The 10534-nt window shown below is 33.4% G+C and overlaps 1 protein-coding gene across 1 annotated transcript in view; it reads left to right on the forward strand.

Annotated features, from left to right (window-relative positions):
* The window catches only part of LOC129953762 (neuroligin-3), a 276340-nt gene extending 267566 nt beyond the window's left edge, over nucleotides 1-8774 (forward strand). Inside the window, exon 12 of the mRNA XM_056067200.1 lies at nucleotides 416-8774. The gene's annotated coding sequence lies outside the window, so the exon portion shown is untranslated. The remainder of the gene's footprint in view (nucleotides 1-415) is intronic.
* The last annotated feature ends 1760 nt before the right edge of the window (nucleotides 8775-10534 follow it).

Consider the following 10534-nt stretch of genomic DNA (forward strand, 5'->3'; position numbering starts at 1 on the left):
GCTTTATTTTGGAACTCTTTCGTTCCTGAGGGGAATGCAGAAAACAAATACACTACAGAGTAATAAAATTCAGCCTTCAGTTTAATGAAAAAAAAAACATGGTCAGCTGTCATTTTGACAAAAGTCGACTGGATTTGTTAATTAGGAACTGTCTTACTTACTAACCTTCCAGTCAGCTTTCCAATAAAATCAGATAGGTATAGAAACTTCGAGTCCCTTATGTCATCTGAATAGCTACAATAATTTAAAGTTGCTCAATAAACATCCTTTAGTATTGGCAAACTCCTTACCTTATTATTAATATCTATCTACATCTTCTATTTCATATTCAAAAATAATTTAAATTTATGTGTTTACAGATTAATAATTTATTATAAGAAAATATTATATTTTTTCAATTTTCTTTTAATTTCAGTCCAGAAACAACGTTTCGATCACCAACACCTGAAGATCCATCTATAATTTCTGATTGCTCCTGCAATGAGTTCTGTGCCCAACAACTTCAGCGCAAACAACAAAATCCCCCCCAACAGCAAATACAAGACAGCAGGGAGAATCTTCAAAAAACATTGTCATCTTCATCATCATCCAAACAACAGCAGGAGCTACTTCAGCAACCATCTCCAATAACTGAGAAAACACTTCACAGACGTCAACAGCACCACGTACGATTCCAGGACGAATATGATATGGAAGATAATTTGACTGACACTCCATCACAATCATCATCGCAGACATCTTCAGGTAGAGGAGTTATTGGCGGTGGTGGTGGCGTTAATAATAATAACAGTAGTTGTAGTGGGCATCATCAACGTCAGCTACATCATCTACATCAGCCGCCATCAACAAATATACAACAACAACAAGAAACAACTTCTAGAAACGAACACCAAGTAAAAAAGTCAAATCGAAAGAGACAACAAGAACAAAACGATGCATTTATTAGTAGATAAACGTCCTCTTCAAAAACAAACAAAACCAAAAGAGAAAATGAGATAAATTGCTCAATAAAAACAGAAGAACAAATATAAAACAAAATTATAAAAATGTGTTCAAAAATGATTGTAAAAACCAAAAACTAATTATATACAAAAGCAAAAAGAAAAATGTTTTTGAACACGAACTGAAGAGAACTCTAAGTGCTCACTGAACAAAACCCTAGGTATTTATATACAATTATGTAGATTTAAATTCACAATAGATGAAAATGTCACCATTTTAGTATTACCTTATATATAGAAATTTAAAAAAACAAAATGAAAAATAAAAAATAAAAAATGCACAATTATTTATCGGAAAATATTTTTGTTCTGTGCCATGTTTTGAGGTTATAAAACGTTTTGTTTATTAGTTGCAAAAACCTTTTGATAAAGTTGTTAGGATAGCCACACAGTGTGAAGGTGTAAACTATATATACTTTGACAGTTGACATTTGAGGGTTACTTAAAAATGGCGGTTTGCACTACACCCACGAACATTTTAGAATATTGATTGTAGGGGATGTTGTTCGTACAGATAATGCCCGAGTTGGTTGGTAAACTCATTCATCTCTTCTTTGATACTTTTCACAGCAGCAATAGCTGCTCGAAATACCGAGTCTGCTGGGCGGTAATAGACGCTATTTTTTAAGCACTCAGTGGAGCCTGAGAAAAGTGAGTACGCTCTGAGCAGAAATGGTCAGAGCTCTTCGGGTTGACTGTCAATAGCTCAAGAATTATTAATCTATCCCTTTGATAGAGTGTTATTAAACTCAGACTTTCGCATATTTTCTTTTGAACACCCATCCCGTCAATTTCGCATTATTACACTAGTATGTTTTTCGGTTGCGTGTTTTTGACACTTCTCTTTCATTTTTTGTTCTCATCCACAACGTCAAACTTTTTACTACAACTTTTTACTACATCAATGAATATTGACATCATGAATACGGAAAATAATTCCGAAATGTTGTTAAATGTGTTGAAATTTGTGAGGATGCTTTGAAAATTCCCAAGCAAAAAAAAAAGGGAATCGGATTGAAATCTGGAGAGAATCCTTCATTTTCTTGACAAATGAACTAAAATCAAATGATAAACCCTCGTTTTTGAATTATAAAACTTTTAACCTGCTTTCGTAGTTCATTAATAACGACATTCAAAAAAATACAATTTTGAGAGACAGAAAAGTTGGCTTTCAACGAGTGAAACATTCCAAAGCTTAAACTATCAAGCTTGACTATTTCAATCATTCCTTCATTTAATTCGGTTATAAGGTCTTAGCTCCGCTTGAATTTGTCCGGTGGAGTATTTCTTGTTTACTCGGAAACATTAGAAACAATATGCTTTTTATTATTATTTTTTTTTATTTATTATTTCTATTTCACCTACATACTTCCTCTTTCGCACTTATTTGCGTCTTTCTAAAAACGTCTGAGTGTAATAACAAACATACCACACGAAACAAATGTGAAGTCATTTTATTCATAATTCATAGAGCGTGCTCCGAGCTAGCTCTGATTAAAAAAAGAAACACAAACCAAGTGCTCTAATATAATCCGATCAAAAAAAGAAACACAATCTTTTTTTGATAGATCAATTCTCTGCTCTGAGCATATCAAGTGACACCTGTCAAAAAGACTAACTCTGAAAATAGTATTGCCAGATTAAAATCCACATTTCTAAAACAAACACTCGTTATCTTATCGGTTGAAAAATTAAAAACTTAAGGGTAATTGGCTGAATTCATGATGCTTACCACGAAAAGACAAACGGTGCATTTCTAAAACAAACACTCGTTATCTTATCGGTTGAAAAATTAAAAACTTAAGTAATTGGCTGAATTCAAGATGCTTACTACGAAAAGACAAACGTGGTGATTACAATCTTTATAAATGGAACTCGACTTCGTTTATATGGCCACCGCGGATACATTTGCAGCGGTAGATCGTTGGACCCAATTTTCTTGAGATAACATGCACATCAAACCCATTGTTACATAAATTGATTATAATGTGCACCGTGTGGCATGTGGCACCATCTTGTTGAAATTAGTTTAGTAACTTGCGGTCACCGACTTTTAATTTCTTAAGGTGGCGCTACAGTCCGGTGTGGACTAGGGCCTCATCCAATAAACTTCTCCATCTAGATCGGTCCCTAACTAGATATCTCCAGTTTCGCGCTTCAAGTTGGCTGAGGTCACATTTCACTTGTGCGCTCCAACTGATTCGAGGTCTTCCTCAACTGCGCTGTCCTGTGGGTGTGGATTCGAAGACTTCCCGGGCCGGAGCATTTGTTTCCATGTGCTCTACGTGACCCAGCCATCTTAGTCGTTGGACTTTTACCCTTTTGGCTAAGTCTACGTCTCTGTACGGCCCCTACAGCTCGTCGTTCGATCTTCTCCTTCACTCCCCTTTGATGCATACTGGACCGTAAATCATACGAAAAACTTTTTCCTCGAAACGACCCAAGGTGCTTTCATCCGTTTTTGTCATAGTCCATGCTTGTGCACCTTATAGTAGGACGGGGATAATAAGGGTCTTATACAGCGACACTTTGGTCCTTCGATAGGAGACTTTTGCACTCAATTGCTTTCTAAGCCCAAAGAAACAGCGGTTAGCAAGAGTTATTCTTCGTTTGATCTCAGCGCTGGTGTTGTTTCTGCGTTTACAGCGGAGCCTAGGTAGACGAAGTCCTTGACTACCTCAAACTTACGCCTGTCGATGGTGTAGTTTTGACCAAGACGTCGGTGTTGTAGGTCCTTTCTTGACGACAGCATGTACTTTGTCTTGCCCTCATTAACCGTTAAACCCATTTTTGCCGCTTCTGCCTCAATACTCACAAAAGCCCCATTGACATCATGCTGAGTTCTTCCGATTATGTCAATGTCATCAGCATATGCTAGTAATTGGACAGACTTTTGAAAGATAGTGCCTCTAGTGTTGACGAGTGAGCTCTGCACTATTCTTTCAAGTACGATGTTAAAATAAATCGCGTTACAGCGCATCACCTTGTCTAAAATCTTTTTTGACATCGAAAGGTTATGTTAAGTTGTTTCCGACCTTTATGAAGCAGCGTAAATTTTCCATGGTCATCCTGCACAAACGGACGAGTTTGGCAGGGATGCCAAAACTAGACATAGCTCTATTTTTTCCAGGATCTGCAGTAATGTGAATATTTGATCAACTGTGGACTTGCCTGGCCAGGTTGTTGACGATGGGCTTTAGATGTTCACATATTACGGCAAAGAGGATTTTATAGGCGATGTTAAGTAGACTGATTCCTTTATAGTTGGTGCAGCTTAGAGGGTCACCTTTTTTCAGGATCGGGCAAACAATACTTTCTTCCATTCATATCTTACAGATAAGTTGCTGCATGCTCCTAATCAACTTATCTCCAGCTGCTTTAAAGACTTTTAATTTCAGTATAATGCTTTTATAATTTTTCGACGTTGCTCGTATACTTTTCAATTATAAAAATGTTGACTTTATTGATTAGTGAAAGGATGTGTTCACCGACTTTACACTTCGCAGCTCATTTTGTGACTTCAATTCTTAAAAAGCCAAACCAAAGGAAAAATATATCATTTGACAGCTGGAAAAATGGCTGCTGGCTAAAATAGTGTTGCCAACCTAAAGTTCTTAACCAATAAAAAAAAACACACCCGTTACATTCAGACTTTTGACCTTCATAAAAATTATAATCAATCATGTAAATCGTAATTTGTTAAATTCTATGTCTTCTACTCAAACTTAAGGGAATAGAATACGAAAAATCAAACGCACATTAAAAAATCGTTTACTTATGCTCTCTTTTATTTTATTCCCAACAAATTATGTTAATGAAAAATTGTACTTATCCTCGTACAAAAACATGAAAGTCCGTCAAGTCCTAGTTTTTTTTTTGTTCGTTTTAAATTTCTTTTGAAATTTAAATTGTATGAAACCTGTCAAAGTTCATGAATGGAATAACATTTATATAATAGGATGCTGAAATTAAATGTCACAAGTTTAATCAATATTCAAGCAAAACCCATAAAAGGATAGATAATTTTGAATGAATAATATTTGAATATTAATTTTTTTGTGAGATTTCAAAAAGTCAAAAGGAGATATGGAAATGATATTAGGCGGAATCGAAGTAAACTTGCGGTTTTGATTATTCTATTTTGTGTTATTTCCTTGTCGATATTTGTTATGTCCTCCGTGATGTAATTAGGTACATACGCACATATTTACATACTTTACTTCAGATTAATGTCAGTTTCTTAATTTTAATTTCGTTTGTGTCAACTGTAGCGAATATGTAACATTTTGCAAATCACTCTTAGCCACATCAATTTATGACTTGATTGAGTTTTGCCGCCATTCTGGGAAATAGGATATTTTGCGCATTTTTATGTAGGTTGACGTTTTGCTTTTTCGGTACCATAAATTCAATCCTTTTTCATTCGATGGCATTTTAAATCTTCCTACATAAATAAATATTCTAATAAAAAGAACGCAACGAAGGTAAATTAATTTATTTTTGTTTTAAAGTGGAAAGTAAAATATAATTCAGTATCTAAAAATAAGAAACAGCTATGAGAACATTCTAACAGGTTTTTTTTTAAGCGTGTGGTTTTCAATCTGGCAATGATATTTTTGGAGTTCGTCTTTTTGACAGCTGTCACTTGATTTATGCTCAGTTTCATAAAAAATAGACTAATTTCTGAATAACTTTTTCATATCTTGCATATTAAGTACCAAAATAATGGTTCGGTTAGAGCGACGCAATTAAGCAATCAATTTATTGAAGGACACTTTTGGTTGTTGTCTTGTCTCGCGTGGGCCTGTTGCGTGGCTTCCAAGATAGTGCAACGCTGGTGTATATGTTGTGGCGTTAAGTGGTCGCTTTTTGTTATAATTTGCACACAATAAAGGGGTTATTACTACCCTTAACATGTTAAAAGTTGCAACACAGAGTGAGCCTAGGTTTCTATTATTCATCTATCGCCTATCATTTTCAAAAATCTTTTTTTTTGAATTTAGGACAATAGCCCAAATGTTGGACATTTAAATGCTTTTGTAGCTTTAAGTCCAATCAGACGGGGTAAACAATTTCCTGCACCGTCACGTCGCTCTAAAAGATCCTACGCATCTAGCAGCATTTTTAGAAATGTCAAATATGTGATCATTCCATGTAACATGTGATCCGTATGTGTATAAATACCGTGTTCTGATAGTTGATTAGTGTCCTGGGTGGGGTGGGTTTACTCTTAAACAGCCTGACACATAATTGAGTTTTTGAAGTATTAAATTGGACATTGTTTTTCGCAAATAAATACGCTTGTCATACACTGCCGTTAAATTTCCTAAATAGTTTAAAGAACTGGAAGAGTGCATTCAGCGCATTATTACTGATATCGGCAATCAGGGCTGGTCCCAGCTAAACTTGCGCCCTGTGCAAGATTTGTAGAAAGCGCCCCTATTTTATATTTTCACACATAAACTGATACATAAGCATAAGCCTTCCCCAGGAGGTAGACTTTCAATGCGTTTTTTTATTGAGGTATCCCCAGTAGGCCTTAGCCGTAAACTGAACGCAGCAAAAAAATGAGCAGAGGAAAAAACTATCTTCTTCAAAACTACCGTGACCAGGATTGTATTAATGATTTGCAGAGGAATTACTAAATTCACAGCACAATCTTCAAGTTTTAAACTTAAAATTAAATTTAACACTCTAAGCTTCAGTTTTGTGGTGTAGCAAGTGGGTTAACGGTTAACTGTTGAAACGATTCTTCTCCATCTAAATCTTAAAACTTCTTAATGTTAAATCGTTCTGTAAATTAAGGCATGAAGCCCGTAAATTTTTATTTTTTTAAACATTTGCTTATGTTACTTAAAAATGAAAAATTGATACTATACCTACATATGTACGTATCAAGCTGTTCAAATCTTTCTGTAATTGATTGAATGTCTTAATGAAGTATTTTGAAAACAAAATGTACTTTAAACCTTTGTTTCGGGTCTAATATAGTTTCAGGACATTCAGCACCATAAAGTATTTTTTTCTGTTGAGATCGCAATGATAAAGCCCCAGGAAATATATTTGGTTTTCTAGGGAACTAACAATATGCTCGGTTAATTAAACATACCTACCGATTAATTTTTTCATCGAAACGCCTTAAAATCACATGGAACGAAAAATGCTCTTGGTTCCAGGGTTCGAACTCGATTCTGAGCACGCGCTTCTATTCCTTTTATATTCGAAGCATTATCATAACTTTGACTTCGCCAGTTACTTATTAAAATTCAATGTAATTCAAGCTTGTCTAAAATCAACCGAGTCACTCACATTCCAGTCTTGTCTTGTCACAAAATACGTAGCACAGCAACCTACCTGCTCTCTTTTTTCGAAGGCATTTTGTTGTTGTTTTTATGTAGACCTGCACGTTCTAGCGCATATGATTCAATATGAGTAAGTATTTTGCGTTGTCATAAGCAGTGTTGAGATTTTTTCTCTTGTACGAATAGGACGAAATTTTTGGAAATTAGTTAGGTAGGATTTTTAATTCTGAGATATCTTGAGTTTATTTTCATTGAATGAAAGTGATGTTAGTTAGTACGCAAGAGATAACTTAGGACAGTTGTGATGGATGTTTTTTGAGATTATTTCAAGAAAGTTTGTGGTTAAAAATATGACAAATAGTAGGTACTAGATATTTGTTTGCTCAAGATCAGATTATATTTCTTGGTCCTGGTAATGCGCCCCCCTAATTGTGCGCCCTGTGCATTTGCACATCTTGCACATACAGTGGTGGAAAAAATAATAGGTGTAAATGAAAAATGCGAATTATTTTAATTTTTTTTTCATATTTCGACTTTTTTTCAAAAATAAATTGTTATCAATAAAAAGAATTTTCTGGTAGGCATGAAAATAGCTGATTTTTTAAAAATAATAAAATAAAACAAGAAAGACTTTGAAAAAAAATTGGTGCAAATTCTGGCATAGATAAATAACTCAAAATTAAGATCCTTTATAAAAGAAAGAAAGAAAGAAAAACTTATCGTATATTTTAATTATATTAATATTTTGTTGGATTTCCATTAGCTTTTATTACTGCTTCGTAACGTCGCAGCAGAGATTCCACAAGGTTCCTACAAGTTTCTGCAGGAATTTTTTTCCCAAGCTTGCCTCATTCCATTCCATAAGGCAGCCTTGTTAGAAAATTTTTTTGAAGCTAGATCATTCTTGACCGCAGACCACAAGTTTTCGATTGGGTTGAAGTCAGGTGATTGAGCTGGCCAATCGAGAACTTTAATTTATCTTGCTTGAAATTAGGCCTTTGTTTTTTCGAGGTATGTTTTGGATCTCTGTCCTGTTGGAACTTCCAAATCAGTGGCATCTCGTCATCAGCGTAAGGCAGCATAACATTTTCCAAGATTTCCACATATTTTTCTTGATCCATAATGTTCTTTATCCAGAACAATGGTCCAACTCCATACCATGAGAAGCAACCCCAAACCATGATGCTTCCACCAACGTGCTTAATGGTCTTTTTTGTGTACTTAGGATTGTATTCTTGACAAGGAGGTCGTCTAACATAATGCTTGCTATCCGAACCAAACAAGTTCACCTTGGTTTCATCGCTCCACAAAATATTCTTGAAGCTCTTTATGCCAGTTTCATTAAAATTTTCAATCTGACCTTTACCTAATAGTTTTCTCTTCTTCTTTTTCTTTTCGGAAACAAATGGGGTCTTCCTAGAAAAGCGGTTTCTAACTGTTCTTGTTGTTACCGTTAATCTAAGGGTCTTCTTTATTTTTTCTTTAGAGGCGGAACTTTCGGATAAGACGTCCCTCTTCATCGGAACAATGTCTAGCACGGCCCATTAAAATTCTTCTAAAATTTTACGTAAAAACTTAAAAATCATATAAAATATAAGAAAATAGAATTTACTTTGCAAAGAAATAATAAAAAACAAGTAATTACTTTTAAATATGTGAAAAATTAATATAACACCTATTTTTTTGTCCACTGCAAATTGATGACACGTATTATTCTAACTCGCGCAATATCAACAATGATCAATATGATGGCTTTTAACGATAAGATATTTTCAGCGTGCTCTAATTATCAAACTAAAAAATAACCGTTATGATATGGAGAGATAAATATCATTTGTAAGCCGTTATAGGGTAACTGCTCATGCACACTTATTATTTTTTCCACCACTGTATGCTTTGTCCGGCCCTGTCGGCAGTTGAGCTTCTTGGCTGGAATTTTTTTCAAGCCAACGTTGGCAGTCCCTTGGCCGAAATAATTTTTAAAACATAATGGCAAACCCTTACCTTAATAATAAACCTAAATTCTTAGTCATCACATTAGGCAAATTATATGCGCTTGTTTTCTTTGTTTACCACACGTCTAAGAACAACACCGTTTAGTTGCATTCCAATACTTTTTGAATCGAGAACATTTAAGAAAATAAAATAAATTAGCAGTCAAAAGTCTCAACTGTCCGTCTTAGCTCAATTTTTATGGGTCACAGCTCAATGAATAGGAGAATAGACATCTACTGAGGTCATAGTAAATAACTATTACATTTTTCATACTTAAATATCACAATCACCGATCATTCCCTCATTTTAATATGATTCAACTCAATTCAATTCGATTTAACTCTGTATTTCCAATAAGAATCACGAAAATAATGGTTGCATCCCTATTTCAAATTTCCCAGTTATGTTTTTTCTTACTATTTCAGATCCTAATCCTAGGGAACACAATGCATTTATAGAAATCCTATGAAAATGTTAGATTTGCTTATTCTGGTGAACACTGAAAATTTAAATTTGTTTTTGTTTAATATTTTTCTTTTGCTATTAAAAAATACCTAGCTCAATTATATTTTTAAATTTTCTTGTACATTGTAAACAAATAATACCTACTACTTAAAATTTAAATACAAAACAAAATATTTGAAGATTACAAAACCTTAGACTGCACCTATGTAAAAGTTTAACAAACAAAAAATAAAACATAAAAACATTTGTAAATATAAACATTTAAGCGTGTAAATAAATTGTATTGTTAAGACTTGTAAAAGTAATTTTCAAAAACAAACACAAACTTTCCCAAAACATAACAGAAAAAATATCCTATTATTATGAAACAAACCAAAAATAAAAGTTATACATGTCTCGTTTTTTTTTATATAAAAAGAAAAATAGAAAAATAAAATAAAAAACTACATTTATTTTAAGTTGCCGCCATAATCAGAGATGAATTTAAAATAAAATAAATTAATTAAAATTAAAAACAATTTTTTCAATCATTTAAAGCTAATTTACGTTCTTATCAAATCCTTAATAAACAAACATAAATAAAAATACAATAAAAACATATTCAGCAACAATACGGTGTTTCATATATAAAAGAAAACAAAACAAAAACAAAATATTTTTTAAACAAAATATCGATCGAGAAAATAAATTTTAATAAAACAAAACAAAAAATGAATGTTAAATGAAATTCCAATTGACTTATAGGTATTAATTATATATGAAAATAAGATA

This window comes from Eupeodes corollae, chromosome 1 (assembly GCF_945859685.1).
Source record: "Eupeodes corollae chromosome 1, idEupCoro1.1, whole genome shotgun sequence".
In the NCBI taxonomy this organism is placed as follows: Eukaryota; Metazoa; Arthropoda; class Insecta; order Diptera; family Syrphidae; genus Eupeodes; species Eupeodes corollae.